At 45.7% G+C, this 27,412-nt stretch overlaps 1 protein-coding gene across 1 annotated transcript in view; it reads right to left on the bottom strand.

Moving 5' to 3' along the window:
- Positions 1-27,412, bottom strand: part of mnta (MAX network transcriptional repressor a) — a 175,959-nt gene that overhangs the window by 76,878 nt on the left and 71,669 nt on the right. The window lies entirely within an intron of this gene.

The following is a 27,412-nucleotide window of genomic DNA, read 5'->3' as shown; positions in this document are numbered from 1 at the left end:
AACGGATCTGGCTCTATTACCACCCTCGACTGCGCATTCCAAGCATCCATTACACATGTCTGCATTAGATTACATCTACCATCTTTCACCCCATTTCACCAGCTGCTCCAGATCCCACTGCAAGCTTTGATAAGTCTTCCTCACTGTCCAAACTTCCCCAAACTTGATGTCATTGCAAATTTGCCAATCCGGTTTACCACGTTATCATTGAGGTCACCGATATAGATGACAAACAACAATGGACCCGGCACCGATCCCTGCAGCACACACCAGTCATGAGCCTCTAGTCAGAGCGGCAACCATCTCCAACCACTCCTTGAACCCGCTCCCATGCAGGACCTTGTCAAAGGCCTTGCTAAAGTCCATGTAGACAACATCCACTGCATTGCCTTCATCAGTTTTCCTAGGAACTTCTCGAGAAGCTCTACAAGATTGGTCAGACATGACCTGTTACGCACAAACCCATGTTGACCATCCCTAATAAGTTCCTGTCTATCCAAATACCTAAATATCCAGTTTGGTGGCAGGGTAGAGATACATCTCTACCAAAGGAGGCGCACTGTGCTCCTTCCCTCTGCTAACCTGCAGGACACCCTTGGGCAAGGTTTAGCACCTGCTGAGCCCCCCCCCCTTCCACGGGAGCAGTTGGAGAATAGTTTTCACATATTCTATTGTATTTCTTTATTTTCCAGTAAATGGCTGCAAGAAAATTAATCTCAGAGCAGTATATGGTGACGTTACGTACGTTGATAATAAATTTACATTGACTTTGAATTGTTGCCTAATATTACCACTGCAGCTAAACCAGCAGAACTGGTAGGATAATCAGATAATTACTGAATGCTTTACTGCCTACACAGAATAGTGTACAATTTTGTGCCAGGCATATACTGATTACTTATTTGAGTCAAAGATTATTACAATAAATTGTCATATGAACACTTCCCACATGTCAATTATCAAAGGTTTTTATTTATTAAGCACTCATTCATTTATCTATCTATCTATTTACTTATTTAGAGATACAGCAAGGAACAAGGCCTTCCAGCCCCAACAAGCCACACCGCCCAGCAACACATCTATTTCACCACACTTAAGCACAGGACAATTTACAATGACCAATTAACCTACTAACAGCATATCTTTGGTATGTGGGAGTAAATCAGAGCACGCAGAGGAAACCCACACTGTCACGGTTTACAGGCCACACCTGAACTGAACTCCGGACTCTGAAGCTCTGAGCTGTAATAGTGTCAAGCTAACCTCTACACTGCCAAGTAGCTGGGGCGGTAGGAGAGTCTTTTAAATTCCTTTTACGGAGCAGAGACATGCTTGGCCTGATCAATGTCAATGGGATTGCAGTTGAGAGGTTGAGTAGTTTCAAGTTCCTCGGTACACACATGACCGATGATCTCACCTGGACTGTACCCACAGACTGTGTGGCAAAAAAAAAAGCACAACAGCGTCTCTTCCACCTCAGGCATCTGAAGAAGTTCAGCATGAGACCTCAAATCCCCAAGATCTGCTACAGGGGCACAACTGAGCACATCCCGACTGGCTGTATCACCGCCTGGTACGGGAACTGCACCAACCTTGATCGCTGGGCACTGCAGAGTGGTACGGACAGCCCAGCGCATCTGTGGACGTGAACTTCCCTCCTCTGAGGACATTTATAGCAGCAGGTACAGAAAGGAAGCCTGGAAGATCATCGGGGGCACCAGTCAACCCAACCACAAACTGTTCTGGTTGCTTCCGTCTGGCAAATGCTACCACAGCATTAAAGCCAGGACCAACAGGCTATGGGACACTGTCTTTCTACAAGCCATTAGGCTTTTAAATGTACACGACTGTACATTGCAACGGCGTCATAACGCAAAGATTTTTACTCCCTCATGTTGTGGGGTGGATGTAAGATTTAAATAAATTCTAATTCTGATTCAGTCCCTCTTCCTCAGCCCCCAAAGTTCACCAAGGAAACACTAACAACGTTTTTGGCAATTCGATAACCTATTCAAAACTCTTTGAGAATGGTGTCCGATTCCCTTTTCATACAACTGGTTAAAAAAAACAGAAACAAGACACTGATATACTTGAGTCATTGCAATATTAATTGCAAGGAAATTGTTACTAAATAAGAGCACTTGGGGCCACACCCAAGCTATCACCAGCAGTGAAGATCTGCTGTGTAGCTTCAAAACTGGCGTGTTAAAGAGGCCTGTTTGCTTAATCAAACCTGTCCCACAGGTGAATATATTTAAAAGAAATTACAAGGCACCATTTAAGGAGAAGCAAATGAAATTCCTTGGCTCTCTGGTCAATAATTAAACAAATTATGCTGGCATCTGTTTCTCGTAAATTTTTTTTACTGGTTATGGAATCTTGGTGTGTACAAATGGCCGCTGTTTTTACTTCTGGCATCAGAGATTACAATTCTTAAAAAACACTTATGAAGAACTACAGATCTTGAAAGTTAAGGGAAGTTCCTCTTTGGCTACCCTGAGCGTGATTTCGAGGTAATCACTCAGCTGAGGTGTACCTCCAGTGTAAAGGGACCACCGCAAGTGAGGAACAGCGGAACTGCTACCCTGCTTAGTGCTGACCTGCAGGGCACTGACAGACTGAATGTACACATTCTTTTTCCTTGGGCTGGGGGGAATCAAGAAACTCAGGGCAAAAGGTTTAAGGTGATTTAATAGGAAGCTGAGGGGATTTTCTTTCCCACCCAGCGTGTGGGATGAGCTGTCAGAGGAGGTGGTTGAGGCAGGTGCTGTACATTAAGAACAGTCAGAAGGTACTTAGTCAGGTACATGGACAGCAAGGGTTTAGAACAGGATTTCCACCGTGGACCTTTACCATTAACGGAGGGGTCCGCAGATCCCAGGTTGGGAAGGATGTGGACCAATTGCAATCCAGTGGGACCCTCTTGGCCGGCATGGACCAGAAGGGTCTGCTTCTATGCTGCATGACTCCACAACTCCTTTACGGTGCTCAGAGCACTCTCAGGTATACCTGGCCCACTCTGCTCGCCTCACAGGTTTCTCCCTGGTAACAAGTTCGCTTATGAGGGGGAAGCCGACAGCACGCACCACAATGCTACAGGTGCATGATACTATCGGACCTGGGTGTACAGGGGACGGCTATTGGGAACCACCAGCAAAGGAGTACTGAGCAGGTAAACCCCTTGCTCTAACCCCGAGGTGATTGGTTGGGGGGGGGAGGTGTTCATTGTTGCATTTGCATCTGCAGGGGAAAAAGGCAAGGGTTTGCACCAGGCTTCACTGCATGGCATACTCAGTAACGCACCACTGTATGCATAGTGCATTAACAGACCCTCCAACTGTTGTTCCTCAATCCTGGGAGCTCATCCTAAGCCATTGCCTCTCAAAGTCCCCGTCAGGAGAGGTGGAGGTCGATAAGGCTGGCCAACAGGGCTCTGATGAAGCTGTACAGGCCAATCCCCTGTACAGCAGATGCAATGGATTACAGAAACACTGATGAACTCCAACCACACCATCGACTTTATAACAACGACGGAAATACGAGATCTTTGAAGGCCAATTCTCTACTGGGAGCAAAGGGCCCAAGAAGAAAAATCATCCATTACATTCTTCTTAACATAAAACGGCTTAAATTATTTAATTAAAAAGCATTATTATATTAATATACCAATTACAATGTTTTAACTAAAAGCTCCAGGAAAATTGTTCTCATTTAAAAGCACTGGCTTCAATTTAAAGAGCCTTAGAATAGGCGGAATTTTAAAAAAACAAATACAATTCACCGTCAAATGAAGGAAGCCTTTATGCAGTCTTTCTATGAGTGGTTTTTATTTTCCTGCCCACCTCATTCACACACAGCGCAGTGCAAACTATGCATGCATCTGTCGCCCTCTGCCTCCCTACACAAGGCTGGACTTCAGCTCTACACTGACCTGACAAGAGTTGGCAGAATAGACATCCTATCTGAGCTGCTGGACACAACGTTGGAGCTGGCCAGTGCGAACGTAACCGCTTCCTCATTTTCAGGCGTAGAATCTTGGAAGCCAAACGAGGAATCCTTAGCACCAGCCTGACCAAAACTGGCTAACGTTCTTGCAGCTTTCATCACACCCCGGGATGCATAGTTTATTTCACTCAATTATAGAAAAGATGCTATTAAACAGACAGACAGCCATACTTTATTGATCCCGAGGGAAACTGGGTTTCGTTACAGTCGCACCAACCAAGAATAGTGAAGAAATATAGCAGTATAAAAAGTATAAATAATTAAATAATAAGTAAATTATGCCAAGTGGAAATTAGTCCAGGACCAGCCTATTGGCTCAGGGTGTCTGACATTCCGAAGGAGGAGTTGTAACGTTTGATGGCCACAGGCAGGAATGACTTCCTATGATGCTCAGTGTTACATCTCGGTGGAATGAGTCTCTGGCTGAATGTATTCCTGTGCCTAACCAGTACCTTATGGAGTGGATGGGAGACATTGTTCAAGATGGCATGCAACTTCGACAGCATCCTCTTTTCAGACACCACTGTCAGAGAGTCCAATTACACCCTCACAACATCATTGGCCTTACGAATGAGTTTGTTGATTCTGTTGGTGTCTGCTACCCTCAGCCTGCTGCCCCAGCACACAACAGCAAACATGATAGCACTGGCCACCACAGACTCGTAGAACATCCTCAGAATCGTCCGGCAGATGTTAAAGGACCTCAGTCTCCTCAGGAAATAGAGACGGCTCTGACCCTTCTTGTAGCTTCTTGTAAACTAGAGAACATGCAGAACATTTCCTAACCTGATACACAGACTTTGGAGCCTGATTTACACAGAGGGGTTTTATAGACTAAGACTATATTCCCTGGAATTTGGGATGACAGAGGAACAAGTGGCCACACTCTGACACTTTATGCTTATGCTCCACTGCTCAGATCTTCACTGCCCTGCTGCTACCTCGAAGATTTCCTCTTGCCAAGAGTCACCTTGTCACTCACTCTCTCATTTCCTGTCAAGAGTTATCAGATGTTCAGGTACTCCTGCACCTAGAATCACTTATGTACAACCTGTCAACTTTTGAGTGGCTACACTCAAAAGTTGCTTGTGCATTGTGTTTTATAGGATTGCCTTCATATTAAATATGTTTTTATGCTTACTGTGTTCTTTTAGATGCTGCACTGGATCCGGATTAGCAATCATTTTGTATTTCTTTACACTTGTGCCCTGAAGAATGATGAACTCTCTTGAATCCTGAGTAAGATCATGAGGGACATGGGTAGGGTGAGAGCGCAGAGAGTTCTTCCCCAGGGCGGGGGTGCTAAAAACAAGACCAGAGGTGAGAGATTTAAATGTGACACAAGGGCAGCTTCTTCACACAAAGGGTGGTGCTTGTTTGAACCGAGCTGCCAGAAATAGTGGTCGAATCCAGCTCATTTAAAAGCCACGTAGACAGGTACGTGGACAGGAGAAATCTAAAGGCCAAATTAAGCAGATGGGACTAGCTTGCTGGGCAATGCGGTCTGCGTGGACAAGTGGACAACATGGTCATGGAAATGGGAGAGGGGGAGGGGGGTGAAATTGATTGGTGAAAGAGGTGAAGGGCTGAAGGAGACCATGGAAGAAAGGGGAGGAGGAGGAGCACCAGAGGGAGGTGATAGGCAGGTAAGGAGATTAGGTGAAAAAGGGAAACAGGAATCGGGAATAGTGAAGGGGAGGGGGGGGGGCCCATTACCAGAAGTTTGAGAAATCAATGTTCATGCCATCAGGTTAGAGGATTTAGTGTAATTACTGATGCAAAGAAGGAAATATGGCAGCTAACTTTGCTGACAAGATAGTGATACTTTTGGTCTAATCCTTCAACCAGCATTTACCACAACACTTCGAAGAAGTCCTTGCTCTTCTGTTAACTAACACAGGATCACTCACCCAAGTTTGGGAGGGAAGATCTTGATCTAACGGGTCTCCCAACCTGGGGTCCACGAAGCCCTTGCTTAATGGTGTTGGTCATTGACATAACAGTGGCTGGTAATCTCTGAAATGTCTCATCTAAAAGACATTGCAATGGCCAGCCTAGGTTTTCGTACCATGGAGAGAACATAATCTGCAACTGTCGGTCTCGAAAGTTGATACTGCCACCTTTCAGCCACAGGTGACAATCATGACTGAGCCACGAAGTTTCTAGTCTAGACGTGTTGAATGAGGCATGTAGCTCAGAGTGCTCAACCACTTACAAAATCGTTAAAACCAAATTACAGCTCGCAATGTACCCACTTGTGATTCTTCTTTCCACCAGGACTGACAAAGGAACATCTAACTGTGAAAGCACCTATTTCATCCTGTCTCCTCCCATTAAAGTACATGCATCCATCTGCACCCGTCACCATGGCAACAGCACAGTGATGTTATGATGTAGCTGCGGCGATGGAGCCACACGCCAAGGTCTCGCTGATTGAATATGACAGCAACAGCGTGAGATAATTCCACCTTCCAGTTCGAGCGAGACTCTGCCACTCTGATTGCAGAAGATGCAAAAGAAAAACCCAAAACTAATTGCCTGTGAAATTGTAGGGAGGGAATTCGCTGCTTTCAAGTTTGCAAATTAATTTTTCTCTCTCTTGAAAGCAAACTCAATTGCAATACTAATCAGTTGCAAAGAGCGACTGACCAGATCATCAAAAATTTATATTGCAAGTCTGATGTTTATACACTTGAGAAGAAATTTAATAGAGGCGACAAAATGTGAGACACTTAAAAAGAGCAGCCACATCTAAAAATCCTGCTTCAAACCATATTTTTAAAAAAAACAAAAAAAAAATTCAAAAGGCAGAATGCAGTTACAATCTGTCAGGCTTTATAATGACTGCATTTAGAACTAGGCCATATTTCATTAACAATTCTTGTAATTTGGGATTTATACTATATTTAAATACAATCAGCCGTTAATTCTTCACACCGTCCTGGAACTTGCTAGACCATAGAATTTTTGTCTCTCTCTGAGGGGTGGGGGAAGTACAGTAATGCGAGAGGCCCTATCGGGGGCTTCTGAACTGATATAATGCAGCTCTCTTCTCTGAGGGTGCAAGGGAAACACTATTGTATACTGCCTGGTGGCAGGCAGTTGCCAAGCACTCTGTGGCTGGCTGGCAGTTAGCTGCATGCCTGAGCTTATCCACGAAGAGAAGGTTAACATTGTACGTCACAGGCAGTGTGCAAAGCGAAAGCAAGAGGAGGAAGGTGCGAATTAGAGAGAGACCGAAGACAAAAAAAAAGTATATTACACAGCAGCACAGTGTTCTCACACCACAGCAACCACATCGGGGTTTCAACTTCAGCTGCAGAGAGCAAAAAGCGCGAGAGAGACAGAGAGAAAGAAAGAGTGAGAGCAGAACAGAGAAAGAGAGAGAGAGAGAAAGACAGGAGAGGGAGAGTGAGAGATACAGTGTGAAAGAGGGAGAGAGAGAGAGAGAGAGAGAGAGAGCGCGCGAGAGTAACAGGCACCCCGGCATGCTCCTAGCAACGTGTCAAATTCCCCACCCTATCTGTGAGTTGATGTTCCAATTGGATGGCAGTGCAGCTAATTCATCCCCAAGCAATTCACACTATGTTATAGTCAGCTTGTTCAAACAAAACAATAAATAGAACAAAGGCACAATCTCTGTCTAGTTAATAAAATGAAAACTTTTTGTTTTCAATTTTGATTTTAGGCGGAGATGTGTTGACACAACTTGGAACCACAGGATATTCAATGTGGTAGGGAAGAAACAAAAACAAGGATGTACAGTAAATCACCTATAACAGGCCTTTGAAATAAGCAACCAGTGACAATGGTAAAGCCCCAGAAGTCCAGGTTTAATTCACTTTCAATGTGTAACTAGTTGTTCTAGACTGTGTCCACTGCTGAGATGCTACACCTGAATGAGAATAATCCCTGGAATTAAAGGGTTAATGTATGAGGAGCATTTGATGGCTTTGGGCCTGTACCCACGGGAGTTTAGAAGAATGAAGAATAAACCTTTCGAATACTGATAGAGTGGACGTGGAGAGGATGTTTCCTATAGTGGGTGAGTCTAGGACCAGAGGGCACAGATAGAGTGGATGTGGAGAGGATGTTTCCTATAGTGGGGCAGTCTAGGACCAGAGGACACAGGTAGAGTGGACGTGGAGAGGATGTTTCCTATAGTGGGGGAGTCTAGGACCAGAGGACACAGATAGAGTGGATGTGGAGAGGATGTTTCCTATAGTGGGGGAGTCTAGGACCAGAGGACACAGGTAGAGTGGATGTGGAGAGGATGTTTCCTATAGTGGGTGAGTCTAGGACCAGAGGACACAGGTAGAGTGGATGTGGAGAGGATGTTTCCTATAGTGGGGGAGTCTAGGACCAGAGGACACAGGTAGAGTGGATGTGGAGAGGATGTTTCCTATAGTGGGGGAGTCTAGGACCAGAGGACACAGATAGAGTGGACGTGGAGAGGATGTTTCCTATAGTGGGGGAGTCTAGGACCAGAGGACACAGGTAGAGTGGACGTGGAGAGGATGTTTCCTATAGTGGGGGAGTCTAGGGCCAGAGGACACAGATAGAGTGGACGTGGAGAGGATGTTTCCTATAGTGGGTGAGTCTAGGACCAGAGGACACAGATAGAGTGGACGTGGAGAGGATGTTTCCTATAGTGGGTGAGTCTAGGACCAGAGGACACAGGTAGAGTGGACGTGGAGAGGATGTTTCCTATAGTGGGGGAGTCTAGGACCAGAGGACACAGGTAGAGTTGACGTGGAGAGGATGTTTCCTATAGTGGGGGAGTCTAGGACCAGAGGACACAGGTAGAGTGGACGTGGAGAGGATGTTTCCTATAGTGGGGGAGTCTAGGACCAGAGGACACAGGTAGAGTGGACATGGAGAGGATGTTTCCTATAGTGGGGGAGTCTAGGACCAGAGGACACAGGTAGAGTGGACGTGGAGAGGATGTTTCCTATAGTGGGGGAGTCTAGGACCAGAGGACACAGGTAGAGTGGATGTGGAGAGGATGTTTCCTATAGTGGGGGAGTCTAGGACCAGAGTTCACAGATAGAGTGGATGTGGAGAGGATGTTTCCTATAGTGGGGGAGTCTAGGACCAGAGGACACAGATAGAGTGGACGTGGAGAGGATGTTTCCTATAGTGGGGGAGTCTAGGACCAGAGGACACTGATAGAGTGGACGTGGAGAGGATGTTTCCTATAGTGGGGGAGTCTAGGACCAGAGGACACTGATAGAGTGGACGTGGAGAGGATGTTTCCTATAGTGGGTGAGTCTAGGACCAGAGGACACTGATAGAGTGGACGTGGAGAGGATGTTTCCTATAGTGGGTGAGTCTAGGACCAGAGGACACTGATAGAGTGGACGTGGAGAGGATGTTTCCTATAGAGGGTGAGTCTAGGACCAGAGGACACTGATAGAGTGGACGTGGAGAGGATGTTTCCTATAGTGGGGGAGTCTAGGACCAGAGGACACAGATAGAGTGGACGTGGAGAGGATGTTTCCTATAGTGGATGAGTCTAGGACCAGAGGACACAGATAGAGTGGACGTGGAGAGGATGTTTCCTATAGTGGGGGAGTCTAGGACCAGAGGACACAGGTAGAGTGGACGTGGAGAGGATGTTTCCTATAGTGGGGGAGTCTAGGACCAGAGGACACAGGTAGAGTGGACGTGGAGAGGATGTTTCCTATAGTGGGGGAGTCTAGGACCAGAGGACACAGGTAGAGTGGACGTGGAGAGGATGTTTCCTATAGTGGGGGAGTCTAGGACCAGAGGACACAGGTAGAGTGGACGTGGAGAGGATGTTTCCTATAGTGGGAGAGTCTAGGACCAGAGGACACAGGTAGAGTGGACGTGGAGAGGATGTTTCCTATAGTGGGGGAGTCTAGGACCAGAGGACACAGGTAGAGTGGACGTGGAGAGGATGTTTCCTATAGTGGGGGAGTCTAGGACCAGAGGACACAGGTAGAGTGGACGTGGAGAGGATGTTTCCTATAGTGGGGGAGTCTAGGACCAGAGTTCACAGATAGAGTGGACGTGGAGAGGATGTTTCCTATAGTGGGGGAGTCTAGGACCAGAGGACACAGATAGAGTGGACGTGGAGAGGATGTTTCCTTTAGTGGGGGAGTCTAGGACCAGAGGACACTGATAGAGTGGACGTGGAGAGGATGTTTCCTATAGTGGGGGAGTCTAGGACCAGAGGACACTGATAGAGTGGACGTGGAGAGGATGTTTCCTATAGTGGGTGAGTCTAGGACCAGAGGACACTGATAGAGTGGACGTGGAGAGGATGTTTCCTATAGTGGGTGAGTCTAGGACCAGAGGACACTGATAGAGTGGACGTGGAGAGGATGTTTCCTATAGAGGGTGAGTCTAGGACCAGAGGACACTGATAGAGTGGACGTGGAGAGGATGTTTCCTATAGTGGGGGAGTCTAGGACCAGAGGACACAGATAGAGTGGACGTGGAGAGGATGTTTCCTATAGTGGATGAGTCTAGGACCAGAGGACACAGATAGAGTGGATGTGGAGAGGATGTGTCCTATAGCGGGGGAGTCTAGGACCAGAGGACACTGATAGAGTGGACGTGGAGAGGATGTTTCCTATAGTGGGTGAGTCTAGGACTAGAGGACACTGATAGAGTGGATGTGGAGAGGATGTTTCCTATAGTGGGTGAGTCTAGGACCAGAGGACACAGATAGAGTGGATGTGGAGAGGATGTTTCCTATAGTGGGGGAGTCTAGGACCAGAGGACACAGATAGAGTGGATGTGGAGAGGATGTTTCCTATAGTGGGGGAGTCTAGGACCAGAGGACACAGATAGAGTGGACGTGGAGAGGATGTTTCCTATAGTGGAGGAGTCTAGGACCAGAGGACACAGATAGAGTGGACGTGGAGAGGATGTTTCCTATAGTGGAGGAGTCTAGGACCAGAGGACACAGATAGAGTGGACGTGGAGAGGATGTTTCCTATAGTGGGGGAGTCTAGGACCAGAGGACACAGATAGAGTGGATGTGGAGAGGATGTTTCCTATAGTGGAGGAGTCTAGGACCACAGGACACTGATAGAGTGGACGTGGAGAGGATGTTTCCTATAGAGGGTGAGTCTAGGACCAGAGGACACTGATAGAGTGGACGTGGAGAGGATGTTTCCTATAGTGGGGGAGTCTAGGACCAGAGGACACAGATAGAGTGGACGTGGAGAGGATGTTTCCTATAGTGGATGAGTCTAGGACCAGAGGACACAGATAGAGTGGACGTGGAGAGGATGTTTCCTATAGTGGGGGAGTCTATGACCAGAGGACACAGATAGAGTGGACGTGGAGAGGATGTTTCCTATAGTGGAGGAGTCTAGGACCAGAGGACACAGATAGAGTGGACGTGGAGAGGATGTTTCCTATAGTGGAGGAGTCTAGGACCAGAGGACACAGATAGAGTGGACGTGGAGAGGATGTTTCCTATAGTGGAGGAGTCTAGGACGAGAGGACACAGATAGAGTGGATGTGGAGAGGATGTTTCCTATAGTGGAGGAGTCTAGGACCAGAGGACACAGTTAGAGTGGACGTGGAGAGGATGTTTCCGAAAGTAGGGGAGTCTAGGACCAGAGGACACAGGTAGAGTGGACGTGGAGAGGATGTTTCCTATAGTGGGGGAGTCTAGGACCAGCGGACACAGTCTCAAAATAGTAGGACGTCCCTTTAGAATAGAGATAAGGAGGAATTTCTTCAACCAGATGATGGTAAATCTGTGGAATTAACCAGCACAGACAGCTGTGGAAGCCAAGTCATCAAGGGTATTTAAAGTGGAGGTCGATAGGTTCTTGGTTAGCAAGGGTGTCAAATGGGGAATGGGGTTGAGAGGGATATTAATTTGGCCATGATCACATATAGAGCAGACTTGGCTGATTTTGCTCCTATGTCTTATGGTCTTAATTGGTCTCTACTCTAAGGGACGAGGTGAATCATCAGACAGGGTTCCAGTTACTGTCGGTAATTCAGTCACTTTTCTTGAAGACTGGAGATGAAATACAATGGCTATAAGATCACAAATAATTATGCACAGTGTGTTCCGCTTCTTCTCATCCCATCCATGCTGGCCATTTAGGTAACTCACACCTCCCAGTGGTTTGGCGCCATGTGGATTTGGGCTTTTGAAGGCCTCTACCAGCTACTTTTTAGAGGTGGTGGAAGTTTCTGCCACCCAGTACAACTGTTGTTCACTCTTTTGCACGACAAAAGGTCAAGATTCCCATCACCTCCCACCCCGTCCTGCATTGTGAAGTCCGGTATGTTTAACGGGATCGGATAAACCTGCAGAAAGTTGTCAACTCACCCAGCAACAAGGATATCTTCAAAAGGCGATGCCTCAAAAAGGTGGCATTAATGACCTCCATCACCCAGGACATGCCCTCTTCTCATTACTACCATCAGCGAGAAGCCTGAAGACACACACTCAGTGTTTTAGGAACAGCTTCTTCCCCTCTGCCATCAGATTTTTGAATGGACAATGAACCCATGTACACTAGCTCAGTATACTTCCCTCTCTTTTTGCACTAGTTATTTAATTTAAATATATGTATTTCTTATTGCAACTCAAAGTTTTTTTTAATTACGTGTCACACTGTGCTGCTGCTGCAAAACAACAAATTTCACAACGTATGTCAATGATTGATGTGGTGACATTTGCCAATCTTGGCAATTAGCCTTCAGACTTTTCATCACCAGTCAATGGACATTCTCAGTGTATAGCTGTTGGTGTTTTTCTCTCGGAGTGCTTGTGTTTACTCAGGCCCCTGTTTGCTTGCCTCGGTCCTGTTTGGCTACCCCTTCAGCTGACCTTTGAATTCTATTGGTTTGCGTTTCTTTGGCTCTTAGGGGTTCACAGATGGCATCTATTTCAAAATGTTTGTTTACGGGTTTATCAGAAGAGAACCACGCTTCCAAAAACTCTCGTGCCTGCTTCGTGTTTGCCTGCACCAGAACCTCCGCGGTGTCCTCTTCTACCGAGATCAGTGAGAACGGATCATGTTTCTGTACCACCAGTTCGCGTTCCCGCAAACAAGCTGAGAGTTGGTCGAAACCCGAGTCCAATTCTGATTCAAGAGACAAGTCAAAAACAGGCAGATGCCACTATGTGACCTGCATGGCTGGAGGACTTACCCCTCCCACAGGAGGGAGTTAATGTGGCAAGCTGCCAGTATGAAACAATATGAATGAACAAAACATTGGTTTTCAACCTCCTCCCTCCTTTTCCCAGTTTCTGTGCACAAAACCACATTCAAAACAAGTTTCCTTGGGCCCTGGGATTTCAGACTGAGTGGATAGTGATAATTTAGTAAAGAAGGCATAATTATACAAACCATGGTGGGAGGAAAGGGAGTATATTCTCATCCTTTATCTTGTCAAGCTCAGTTGGAAGAGTTATGCTTCAGAAAGATCTCACTAAACAGCAGTGAGTACAGATACAAACTGATACAAGATACAGATGTAAAGCAAAGGTTGATAGGTTCTTGATTAGTAAGGGGTCAAGGTTAAGGGAAGAAGGCAGGAGAATGGGGTTGAGAGGGATAATAAATCAGCCATGTTGGAATGGTGGAGCAGACTCAATGGGCTGAATGGCCTAATTCTGCTCCTATATCTTATGGTCTATCTCTCAACTGATCCTCATATGATAACTCCTTCATCCAGAAATCAATTTCAAGTTTATTGTCATTCATCTGTACACAGTTGAAAGAAATACCATTCATCCGGGGTCAAGGTACAACGTACAATACATGCAGTGAAACACAGCACATATAATTACTAACCAGCACATACAGTCACAGAATTATATTAGCACAGGTCCCTGAGTGGCATGACCTGAAGATTGATGGTGCATGGAGCATGGAGCCATGTTGCAGCAGTCCCTCACCTCACGCTGGGTCAGTTGCAGATTGAAGGCAGTCCAGCTAGTCTTCCAGGGAGTGAACCTTGGAGAGCAGCGCCAATGGTGAGAGCCTGCCTGCCAAGGTGAGCCCCCAACCGCGCACCTTTGTCCCCTCCCACACCGCCTCTGGAACCATCTCCCCTGGATGGCTGCAACAAGTGACGCTGCGGTATGAGGGCCTGTAGCTCCCCTGTCAATGAGCTAATGAACTGGCCGTACAGTATTTTGTACTACCAATGTCCATTGGACATTCCTTGAACTGTCCCCAATGCCAGGAGATTCCTCCTTAAATAGGATCAGTCCACCACATTAAAAATGGGCTCAAGTGTAAATTGAAATGAGATTGAATAATGGACACTAAAAAAAATACCCCTCATACTACCACGAATTTGCAAATTATTTCCAAGTTAAATGCTCCTAAAATGTTAAAATCTGTCAGTGTGATAAAGTAGTAGTCCGATCAACAGTTTAATGTGCACTTGCCTTGCAAACCTGGCTTTTGATACTTCTCGCTTGAAAACACAAGCTGCTCCACACGCGTGGAATTCCAGATTTCCTTCCTGGCCTCATTGGGAACTGTCTCGTCATTTTCCATAGTTCATTAACGAGAGACGTCTCTGACTCCTTGTTCTCTACAGCTGTGTTTAAAAAATTTCTACAAAGTAGCTTATGCACACCCACACTTTATTGCCAAGACCCCACTTACTCCACTTCATTAAAAATGAGCTTACCAGATGACTGATTGTAGCATCAGGAGGAATATTTATTTAAAAAATATTTCTTCTTATCTTGCAATAACACAATCAATGTTATTGCATGAAAAGAAGGCATTTTTCTAATGAGATACAGGAACTAAATTAGGGCATTCAACACACCAAGTCTGCTCCACCATTCCACTACGGCTGATTTATCTTCCTTCCCAACTCCATTCTCCTGCCTTCTCCCCCTAATCTTTGATACCCTAACTAATCAAGAACCTATCAGCTTCCATTTTAAATATCCTAATGACTTGGCCTCACCAGCTGCCTGTGGCAATGAATTCAACAGATTCACTACCCCTTACTAAAGAAATTCCTCCTCTTCTCTGTTCTAAAGTGGCGTCCTTGTATTCTAAGGCTGTGCCTCCTGGTCCTAGATTCTCCCATTATAGGAAAGAACCTCTTTGCGCCTACTCTCTCTAGGCTTTTCAATATTTGATAGGTTTCAATGAGATTCCCGTGCCCCCTCATTCTTCTAAACTCCAGAGAGAATAGCCCCGAGCCATCAAACACCCCTGACAGGACCAGCCCTCAGCTGCAATACGATCAGTGATTATAACGACATCACCAAGTAAAACAAAGCCTTATTTTATGGAGCTGCCATTAGAAGAGGTAGATGTGGGATCGAATGCAATGTTTAAGAGACCCCTGGGTAGTTAAGTGGATGGGAAAGGTACGGAGGGCTAAGGTCCAAGTGCAGGTCAAAGAGAATAACATTCGGCACAGAGGAGGTGGGCCGTGCAGCTCCATGGTTCCAAGTGTAATCGTGGAAGAGAGTTAAGTATAAATATGATTGAATTAGAGGGAATACAATTTTGGTCACCCTACTATAGGAAGGATGTTGAGGCTTTAAGGAGAGCAGAAGAGGTTTACCAGGATGCTGCCTGGATTAGAGGGCATTCACTACAACGAGAGGCTGGACAAACTTGGGTTGTTTTCTCTGGAGTGGTGGAGGCCGAGGGGAGATCTGATAGAGGTTTATAAGATTAGGACAGGCATAGACAGACAGTGAGTATCGTTTTCCCAGGGCGGAAATGTCTAGTTCCAGAGGGCATTAAAGGTGAGAGGGGGATGTGAGGGTTTGTACTCCGAGAGTGGTGGACTGCTGGAATGTGCTGCCTGGTATGTTGGTAGAGGCAAATACAAGAGAGGGTTTTTAAGAGACATTTGGATATGCACAAGAATGTGAGGAAGATGGAGGGATACGGACATTGTGTAGGTAGGAGGGATTAGTTTTTCTGGGGGGGGTGTTTGATTTATGGTTTAGATGGTTTCCACTTGGCATAATTTACTTATTATTATTTAATTATTTATGGTTTTATATTGCTATATTTCTACACTATTCTTGGTTGGTCCAACTGTAACAAAACCCAATTTCCCTCAGGATCAATAAAGTCTGTCTGTCTGTGTCACAACTCTGTGGGCTGAAGGGCCTGTTCCTGTTCAGTACTGTTCCATGTTCTAATCTGTTGACAGGGCGACAACGAATGTTCATCTAGACTGCAGGCTTGATTAGAGGCCAGAGATTTGATTAAATCCACATAATACATTCCAGCACAAATTCTCCTAATTTCCCCCTTTAACATAAGAACATAAGAAATCAGAGCAGGAGGAGCCATCCGGCCCATCAAGCCTGCCCCGCCATTTAATAAGATCATGGCTGATCTGTCCATCAACTTAGCTCCATCTACCCGCCTTTTCCCCATAACCCTTAATTCCCCTACTATGTAAAAATCTATCTAACTGTATCTTAAAAATATTTAGTGAAGAAGCCTCAACTGCTTCCCTGGGAAAAATCGTTTCTCCTCATTTCCGTCCGAAATCTTCTCCCCTGAATCTTGAGGCAATGTCCCCTAGTGAGCCCCCTGTTTCACTCACCAATGGAAACAACTTTCCTATTTCTGCCTTATCTATCCCCTTTCAAAATTTTGTGTTTCTATAAGATCCCCTCTCATTCTTCTGAATTCCAGAGAGTATAGTCCCAGGTGACTCAATCTCTCCACATAGGTTAACCCCTTCATCTCTGGAATCAACCTGGAGAACCTCCTCAGCAACGCCTCCAAAGCCAGTACATCCTTCCAGTATGGAGACCAGAACTGCACAAAGTATTCCAGGTGCAGCCTCACCAGTACCCTGTGTTAGTTGCAGCATGACCTCCCTGCTCTCGAATTCAATCCCTCTAGCAATGAAAGCCAACATTCTGTTTGCCTTCTTAATAACCTGTTGCACCTGTAAGCCAACTTTTTGTGATTCATGAACAAGCACTCCCAAGTCCCTCTGCACAACAGTATGCTGCAATCTTTCACCATTTAAATAATAATCTGCTCTTCTATTATTCCTTCCAAAGTGGATGATCTCGTATTTACCAACGTTGTATTCCGTCTGCCAGACCTTGGCCCACTCACTTAGCCTATCTCTATCCCTCTGCAGACTCTCCACATCCTCTGCACAATTTGTTTTCCACTCAGTTAAGTGCCATCAGCAAATTTTGCTACACTACACTCAGTCCCCTCTTCCAAATCATCAGTGTAAATGGTAAACAGCTACAGGCCCAGCCCTGCGGCACCCCACTCACCACCGACAGCCAACTGGAGAAACACCCATTTATACCAGCTCTCTGCCTTCTATTGGCTAGCCAATCCACTATCCATGCCAATACACTTCCTCCAACTCCATGCATCCATATCTTATTTACAAGTCTCTTGTGTTCAATCAACCAGATGACTTCTACAACTTATCCCCAAGGTAGCCTTGGTTTCACTTCATCAGAGTGTCTACCCTTTGTCTACCATTCCAACCCATTCTCACTGCATATTAAAACTAACTTGTTTTCTTTTCTCCAGTACTGACAAAAGGAGCTTGGATCAGAAACATTAACTCTGCTTCACTTTATACAGATGCTGTTTAATCTGCTGGGTGTTTCCATCATTTTCTGTTTTTATGTTGGATACACTATGCCAGGGGTCGGCAACGTTTACCACTGAAAGAGCCAATATGGACCCATTTCCCACAGAAAACACTGGGAGCCACAAAACCCGTTTGATATTTAAAATGAAATAACACTGCATACAACGGGTTTTTTTGCCTTTATGCTATGTATAAACAAACTATAATGTGTTGCATTTATGAAATTGATGAACTCCTGCAGAGAAAACGAAATTACATTTCTGCATGCAACAAAAACATTTTGAACTCCGAAAAAAAGACGTTGGGTTGAAGGTTACTCCATAGTTAGCCTACCTTGGATCGAAGAATTAAAAGAAAGCGCGCACTGGCGGGTGTCAGGCATTGGCAGTGGTGATGTATATTAATAGCGATAAAAAACACGTTGTAGCGGTGTGCTACACGCAGCGCTAAAATAAAGACACTGCAGTCAAAGGTAACTTTATTCGAACTAAACAGCCTTGATTTAAAGCCTCCCTCAACCCGTCCCCGTGGGCGCAGATGCTCCAAAAGACACGTACTCACAAACCCCCATAGGCTATCTCCCTTAGCCGGAATGGTGGCTAATTGTGAGCCGGTTCGGATGTGCCGGGAAATGGGGTCTCCACAAAGTTTTTAGATTGTACAAGATCACCATAATCTTCAAATTTCGAATTACATTTCAAAAACTAACAAACCACGGGGAGCCGCATCACAGAGATGAAAGAGCCACATGCGGCTCCGGAGCCGCAGGTTGCCGACCTCTGCACTATGCACTCATATTTTGCATGCTTCTGTGGCCACTTATTGTATCTTCCCACTAAAGGAGCAATGCTCAAACTGATTGCGAAATCACTTTCTTCCTCAATTCCTGAGTTTTAATGCAGCGAACATAAATGGGAGCATGAAGCATGCTGCCAGGGGTGGTGGCTGAGGCAGATGCATTGCAAACTTAAAATCAGAATCAGAATGAGGTTTATTATCACCGGCATGTGATCTGAAATTTGTTAACTTAGCAGCAGCAGTTCAATGCAATATATAATCTAGCAGAGAGAAAAAAATAAAATTAAAATAATAATAACAAATAAACAATTAAATCAATTACGTATATTGAATAGATTTTAAGAAATGTACAAAAACAGAAATACTGTATATTTAAAAAAGTGAGGTAGTGTTCAAAGATTCAATGTCCATTTGGGAATTGGGTGGCAGAGGGGAAGAAGCTGTTCCTGAATCGCTGAGTGTGTGCCTTCAGACTTCTGTACCTTCTACCTGATGGTAACAGTGAAAAAAGGGCATGCTCTGGGTGCTGGGTGTCCTTAATAAAGGGCACTGCCTTTCTCAGCCACCATTCCCTAAAGACGTCCTGCATACTTTGTAGGCTTGTACCCAAGATGAGAGCCGACTAGATTTACAACCTTATGCAGCTACTTTTGATCCTGTGCAGTAGCCCCTCCATACCAGACGTAGCGTTTGTGGGGAAGTGGCCAGTGAGTGAGTGAGTGAGTGGAGATTTGAGGCTTTGACTTGAGAGATTCTGGCAGTTGGACTGTGCAATCAAGACAATCAAGATTTGAATAGCTCAGATTCAGCAGAAAGCAGCTGATTGGGCAATCAAGGTCAGGTGACCTAGCAGTTTGAAAATCTCAAACAAATAAATAGAGGGGAAGCTCAAGCAGAGCGGCCAGTGAGTGAGCAGGCCAGTGAGGGAGTGGAGATTTCAGGCTTTGACTCGAGAGGCTTCGACGAGAAGAGGCTGAGGACGAGCTTCACTCCAAGTGAGGTGAGGCCGGGTAAGTTCCTTTCAAAGGAGAAAGTTTCAAAAGTTGAGGCAAGTATTGGGTAGGTTATGGCAGCTGAGATCGGCCCCGTGGTTTGTTCATCCTGCAGCATGTGGGAAATCAGGGATACTTCCAGTGTCTCTGACGACTATGTGTGCAGGAAGTGTGTCCAACTGCAGCTTCTGGCAGAGCGCATTGAGCATTTGGAGCTGCGATTCGATTCATTCTGGAGCATCCGCGATGCTGAGAAAGTCGTGAATAGCACATTCAGTGAGTTGGCCACACCGCAGGTAAAGGCTACACAGGCAGAAAGGGAAGGGGTGGCCACTAGACAGCGTAGCAGTAGGCAGGTAGTGCAGGAGTCCCCTGAGGTCATCTCCCTCCTAAACAGATATACTGTTTTGGATACTGTTGGGGGAGATGTCTCATCAGGGGAAGGCAGCAGCAGCCAAGTTCATTGCACCATGGGTGGCTCTGCAGCACAGGAGGGAAGGAAAAGGAGTGGGAGAGTTATAGTGATAGGGGATTCGATTGTAAGGGGAATAGATAGGCATTTCTGCGGCCGCAAACGAGACTCCAGGATGGTATGTTGCCTCCCTGCTGCAAGGGTCAAGGATGTCTCTGAGTGGCTGCAGGACATTCTGGAATGGGAGGGTGAATAGCCTGTGGTCGTGGTGCACATAGGTACCAACGATATAGGTAAGAAAACGGGATGAGGTCCTACAAGATGAATTTAGGGAGTTAGGAGATAAACTAAAAAGTAGGACCACAAAGGTAATAATCTCTGGATTACTACCAGTTCCACGTGCTAATCAGAGTAGAAATAGGAGGATATTTCAGATGAATACGTGGCTTGAAAAATGGTGCAAGGGGAGGGATTCAAATTTCTGGGGCAATGGAATCAGTTCTGGGGGAGGTGGGACCGGTGTAAACAGGATGGTCTGCACCTGGGCTGGACTGGAACCAATGTCCTAGGGGGAACGTTTGCTACTGCTGTTCAGGAGGCTTTAAACTAATGTGGCAGGGGGATGGGAACAAGTGCAGAGAGACAGAGGGGTGTAAAATGAGGTTAGAAGCAAAACGTAATAAGGTGAAAAGCAAAAGTGGCAGGCAGGCAAATCCAGGGCAAAAAGCAAAAAGAGACACTTTTCAACATAATTGTATAAGGGCTAAGAGTGTTGTAAAAACAAGCCTGAAGGCTTTGTGTGTCAATGCGAGGAGCATTCATAACAAGGTGGATGAATTGAATGTGCAGATAATTATTAATGAATATGATATAGTTGGGATCACAGAGACATGGCTCCAGGGTGACCAAGGATGGGAGCTCAACATCCAGGGATATTCAATATTCAGGAGGGATAGACAGGAAAGAAAAGGAGGTGGGGTAGCATTGCTGGTTAGAGAGCAGATTAACGCAATAGAAAGGAAGGACATTAGCCTGGAGGATGTGGAATCGATATGGGTAGAGCTGCATAACACTAAGGGGCAGAAAACGCTGGTGGGAGTTGTGTACAGGCCACCTAACAGTAGTAGTGAGGTTGGGGATGGCATTAAACAGGAAATTAGAAATGTGTGCAATAAAGGAACAGTAGTTATAATGAGTGACTTCAATCTACATATAGATTGGGTGAACCAAATTGGTAAGGGTGCTGAAGAAGAGGATTTCTTGAAATGTATGCGGGATGGTTTTCTGAACCAACATGTCGAGGAACCAACTAGAGAGCCGGCCATTCTAGATTGGGTACTGAGCAATGAGGAAGGGTTAGTTAGCAATCTTGTCGTGCGAGGCCCCTTGGGTACGAGTAACCACAATATCGTTGAATTCTTCATTAAGATGGAGAGTGCCATAGTTAATTCAGAAACCAAGGTTCTGAACTTAAAGAAGGGTAACTTTGAAGGTATGAGACGTGAATTAGCTAAGATAGACTGGCAAATGATACTTAAAGGGTTGACGGTGGATATGCAATGGCAAACATTTAAAGATTGCATGGATGAACTACAACAATTGTTCATCCCAGTTTGGCAAAAGAATAAACCAGGGAAGGTAGTGCACCTGTGGCTGACAAGGGAAATTAGGGATAGTATCAAGTCCAAAGAAGAAACATATAAATTAGCAAAAAGAAGCGGCACACCTGAGGACTGGGAGAAATTCAGAGACCAGCAGAGGAGGACAAAGGGCTTAATTAGGAAAGGGAAAAAAGATTATGAGAGAAAGCTGGCAGGGAACATAAAAACTGACTGTAAAAGCTTTTATAGATATGTGAAAAGAAAAAGATTGGTCAAGACAAGCGTAGGTCCTTTACAGTCAGAAACAGGTGAATTGATCATAGGGAACAAAGACATGGCAGACCAATTGAATACTTTGGTTCTGTCTTCACTAAGGAGGACATAAATAATCTTCCGGAAATAGTAAGGGACCGAGGGTCTAGTGAGATGGAGGAACTGAGGGAAATACATGTTAGTAGGGAAGTGGTGTTAGGTAAATTGAAGGGATTAAAGGCAGATAAATCCCCAGGGCCAGATGGTCTGCATCCCAGAGTGCTTAAGGAAGTAGCCCAAGAAATAGTGGATGCATTAGTGATAATTTTTCAAAACCCCTTAGTTTCTGGATTAGTTCCTGAGGATTGGAGGGTGGCTAATGTAACCCCACTTTTAAAAAAAGGAGGGAGAGAGAAACCGGGGAATTATAGACCAGTTAGTCTGACATCGGTGGTGGGGAAAATGCTAGAGTTGGTTATCAAAGATGTGATAACAGCACATTTGGAAAGAGGTGAAAGGCTTTTGACAAGGTCCCACACAGGAGATTAGTGTGCAAACTTAAAGCACACGGTATTGGGGGTATGGTATTGATGTGGATAGAGAATTGGTTGGCAGACAGGAAGCAAAGAGTGGGAGTTAATGGGAACTTTTCAGAATGGCAGGCAGTGACTAGTGGGGTACCACAAGTCTCAGTGCTGGGACCCCAGTTGTTTACAATATATATTAATGATTTAGACGAGGGAATTAAATGCAGCATCTCCAAGTTTGCAGATGACACGAAGCTGGGCGGCGGTGTTAGCTGTGAGGAGGATGCTAAGAGGATGCAGGGTGACTTGGATAGGTTAGGTGAGTGGGCAAATTCATGGCAGATGCGATTTAATGTGGATAAATGTGAAGTTATCCACTTTGGTTGCAAGAACAGGAAAACAGATTATTATCTGAACGTTGGTCGATTAGGAAAAGGGGAGATGTAACGAGACCTGGGTGTCATTGTACACCAGTCATTGAAGGTGGGCATGCAGGTACAGCAGGCAGTGAAAAAGGCAAATGGTATGTTGGCATTCATAGCAAAAGGATTTGAGTACAGGAGCAGGGAGATTCTACTGCAGTTCTACAAGGCCTTAGTGAGACCGCACCTAGAATATTGTGTGCAGTTTTGGTCCCCTAATCTGAGGAAAGACATTCTTGCCATAGAGGGAGTACAGAGAAGGTTCACCAGATTGATTCCTGAGATGGCAGGACTTTCATATGAAGAAAGACTGGATCGACTAGGCTTATACTCACTGGAATTTAGAAGATTGAGGGGGGATCTTATTGAAACGTATAAAATTCTAAAGGGATTGGACAGGCTAGATGCAGGAAGATTGTTTCTGATGTTGGGGAAGTCCAGAACGAGGACTCACAGTTTAAGGATAAAGGGGAAACTTTTTAGGACCAAGATGAGGAAAAACTTCTTCACACAGAGAGTGGTGAATCTGTGGAATTCTCTGCCACAGGAAACAGTTGAGGCCAGTTCATTGGCTATATTTAAGAGGAAGTTAGATATGGCCCTTGTGGCTAAAGGGATCAGGGGGTATGGAGAGAAAGCAGGTACAGGGTTCTGAGTTGGATGATCAGCCATGATCATACTGAATGGTGGTGCAGGCTTGAAGGGCTGAATGGCCTACTCCTGCACCTATTTTCTATGTTTCTATGTTTGATGTTGGGGGAGGGTGCAGAGCACACCAGGATGGCAGCATGCAGGCTGTTCAACTGAACTTTCTGCATACCGCTGTTTGCACAGTATGTTGTGAACTCCCATGTGGCAGTGGCTAACTGGTTGCATTGGATTTACCCATTAACTACCACAACAGAAACACTTAAGAGGTTCTTAAATAGGCACATGGATGGAAGAAAAATGGACAACTAGGCAGGAGGAAAGGGTTAGATTAATCTTGGAGTAGTCTAAAAGGTCAACACAACATTGTGGGTTGAAGGGGCTCTAGTGTACTGTACTAGAGTCATTAGAACAGCAGACAGGCTCTTTGGCCCATCTAGACCATGCTGAGCCATTTACTGTTCTATGAATTCCCATACAACTTCAACATAAAGGTAGGAACGTCCCAGGCCAGATCTGCTGTTTGATCTGAACTATGGGTGTCCAGGAGAGGAGGAAGTTAAGTAGCGTACTTGCTACATCTCACTGAGCAAAAAACTTACTAACAGGGTGACAGCACTGTAGGCAAACAGCTGTGGTATCTGCTGGCACAGTGTCAAAGCTCAGACTAATAAATCTTCCTTGGGTAACTTGTCAGAGACCTCATCACCCAGCAACAAATCAACTCATTACGAATAGGAGGGAAAATACAGAGAGGGGGAAAAAAATGTGATTTATTGAAGAAAGAAAAATCAGTGAGCACGTGAGGCTTAATAATTTTCGAACACCTCAAAGTTATGCACAGGCTCCTTTCTTCTGCTGCTTTGTGGGCAAATATTGTACAACAACATTCCTCAGAATGGACAAAGATAAAGTTCCTTAATGGTACATGAATACCATGAAAACATTTCACTGAATATTGCCGTATTATGTCCAGTGGAACCATTTCGCAGTCAAATTCTCTTCTCATCAATTTAACCACAAGGTGTTATCACTGGAGTAGTGACATACACTATTTCCCAAAATTGTAGCCTTCTCGTACTCTTATATCGCTGTGATATAGGACGTGGCCATTTGGCCCTTGGAGTCAATGACAGCTCTCAGACCTATCCCATCAATCTAATTCTCTAACTTACTCCCCTATTACCTGTTCTTTCTCACATACCCATAAACTCACTATTTATCCCCCTACCCCTCGAAGAGGGCCACAACCATTTTGTGGTTTGGAGGCTTGTGAACCTCAATGACCCAGAGAGCTACGCTGGCTGGAGTCAGGGATCTATGCTTTTGTTCTTGGAAGGGTCACCCATACCAAACAGGTCGAAGGTTAGAGGTCATACTGACAGTGGTCCACCAGTCCTCCAGGTTTGGGGGTTCCGCTCAGGGCTAACAAGCCTGAATGCTATAACAAAATTGTTATGGAAACAGCAATGGAGAATCCTTCTACATCTGCGTGTGACGGTAATCCTGGGTCTCCACAGGAACATGGATGAATGACAGCAGTGAAAACCAAGAAGGAGCTACTGATACAATGAATGAAGCCCTGAACACTTCCTCCACCATCAACGCTGCCCTCAACTGCATCTCTTCCATTTCACGCATGTCTGCTCTCACCCCATCCTCCAACCACCCTACCAGAGATAGAGTTCCTCCTGTCCTCACCTACCATCTCACCGGCCTCTGCGTCCAGCACATAACTCTCCGTAACTTCCGCCACCTCCAATGGTATCCCACCACTAAGCGTGCCATTCCCCCACCCCACTTCCAGCTTTCCGCAGGGATCGCTCCCCAAGAGACCTCCTTGTCCATCCGTCCCTCCCCACTGAGTTAACTCCTGGTATTTATCCTTGCAAGTGGAACAAGTGCTACACCTGCCCTATACCTCCTCCCTCACTACCACTCAGGGCCCCAAACAGCCCTTCCAGGTGAGGCAACACTTCACCTGTGAACTTGTTGGGATCGTATATGGTGTCTGGTGCTCCTGGTGTGGCCTCCTGTATATCAGTGAGACCCGACGTAGATTGGGAGACCGCTTTGCTGAGCACCTACGCTCTGTCCGCCAGAAGAAGAGGGATCTCCCAGTGGCCAGCCATTTTAATTCCACTTCCCATTCTGTGTCTATCCACGGCCTCGCCTACTGTCACGACGAGCCACCCTCAGGTTGGAGGAACAACACCTTATATTCTGTCTGGGTAGCCTCCAACCTGATGGAATGAACATCGATTTCTTGAACTTCTGATAATGCCCCCCGTCACCATTTCCCATCCCCTTTGCCCCCTCTCACCTAATCTCATTGCCTGCCCATCGCTTCCCTCTGGTGCTCCTCCCCCTTTTACCTTCTTCAATACCCCTCTGTCCTCTCCTATCAGATTTCCCCTTCTTCCACTCTATATCTCTCTCACCAATCAACCTCCCAGCTCTTTACTTCACTCTTCCCCCTCTCAACTTCACCTATCACCTCGTGTTTCTCCCTCCCTTCCCCCACCTTTTAAATCCACTCATCTTTTTTCTCCTGTCCTGCCAAAGGGTCTCGGCCCAAACTGTTGCCTGGCCTGCGTGTGTTGACCAGACATAGAGGACCTTCACTGCTGCCCTTAACACTAGCAGCATGATGGACAGTAAGTATCCTTCTACCCTTCACCTACATCAAGGGTAAGAGTGGCAATTAACCCACCAACCCCATCAGGTCCTTGGCACGCACCAAGTGACATCTACACGGTCTCGGGGAGAACATGCAAACTGACCCCACTGTGGCAGCAGCACTAACTACCGTGCAACATGGACGACAAAGGCAGCAACTGGGCCCAACATACTGATTTAATCACGAACAAGGCACACCTGTGCCTACATTTCATTAGAAGTTTGTGGAGATTTGGTAAGTCACCAAAGACTCAAGCAAATGTCTATGGATGTACTGTGGAGAACATTCTGATTGGTTACATCGCTGTCTGGTATGGAGGGGACAACACACGGGATGAGAAAAGACTGCAGAGGGTTATAAACTCAGACAGCTCCAGCACGGGCACTATCACCCTCAATAATGGGGAAATGTTCAAAAGGTGATGCCTCAAGAAGGCAACATCCATCATTAAGAATCCTCACTACCCCAGATATGCACTCTTATCTGCAGTTTAAATGGTTTCAGCATGGACTAGATGGGCCGAAGGGCCCACTTCTGTGCTGTATTGTTCTGACTTTTACCATTACTACCATCAGAGAGGAGGGACAGGAGGATGAAGGCACACACTCATCATTTTAGGAACATCTTCTTCCCCTCTGCCATCAGATTTCTGAATGATCCATGAACCCATAAACACTACCTCATAATTTTGCTCTTTTATTTGCACTAACTTATACGCAGTGGATTCTGTTAATTGGGCCATCAGCTAATCGGGACACACAAATCACTGGAGGAACCTAGTGGGTTAGGCTGCATCTATGGAGAGAAATGTCAATGCTTCAGGTCAAGACCCTTTACCTGGACTGACCATTTCTGAGCTTGCCCATTCCCCTCCATAGATGCTGACTGACCTGCTGAGTTCCTCCAGCATTTTGTGTTTGTTCCTCTGGATTTCCAGCATCTGCACAATCTTTTGTGTTTGGAGAAAACCAATCAACAGTGCCATTTTCGGTACTAAAGCCAACACTTCTGTCAGTTTCTTCAACATTTGATGCGTCATATTTTTGAACCCCTTTCACTTCATTTCCTCTTTGAGCTCATGGCGTGATAAATAGTGAGGAAAGGTGAACTGGACTATGTGATGTTGACACGACAACGCCCAATCACGATGAGGGCAACGTGGCCAATGAGTGGCAGCAAGCAGTCAGCCGGTTCCATCTACATCTGGGCCACGGCGCTGGAACGCTGCTCCATGTACAAAACAAAATCAACGGCCACAATTAACAGTCCTGCAGGAATGTTGTTTTGTTTTGACTGTGTACTGCCCCAGCACTTTATGGGCGAAATGACCATAAACTTGACTTGACTTGAATTAATGAATCGTACAAACTGAGATCACTCCAAGCCCGCTCCATATAAATTGTGGACTGACCAACTCAGTAAACTATGCTCAATCCCAGCTCCACTGCTTAAAAAGATTTAGTTTCCATGGAAGCTACACAGTACAGTGGG

Source organism: Hypanus sabinus, chromosome 6 (assembly GCF_030144855.1).
Source record: "Hypanus sabinus isolate sHypSab1 chromosome 6, sHypSab1.hap1, whole genome shotgun sequence".
NCBI lineage: Eukaryota > Metazoa > Chordata > Chondrichthyes > Myliobatiformes > Dasyatidae > Hypanus > Hypanus sabinus.
Note: the sequence above shows the minus strand (reverse complement) of the source record. Positions and strands in the feature narration are given on the sequence as shown.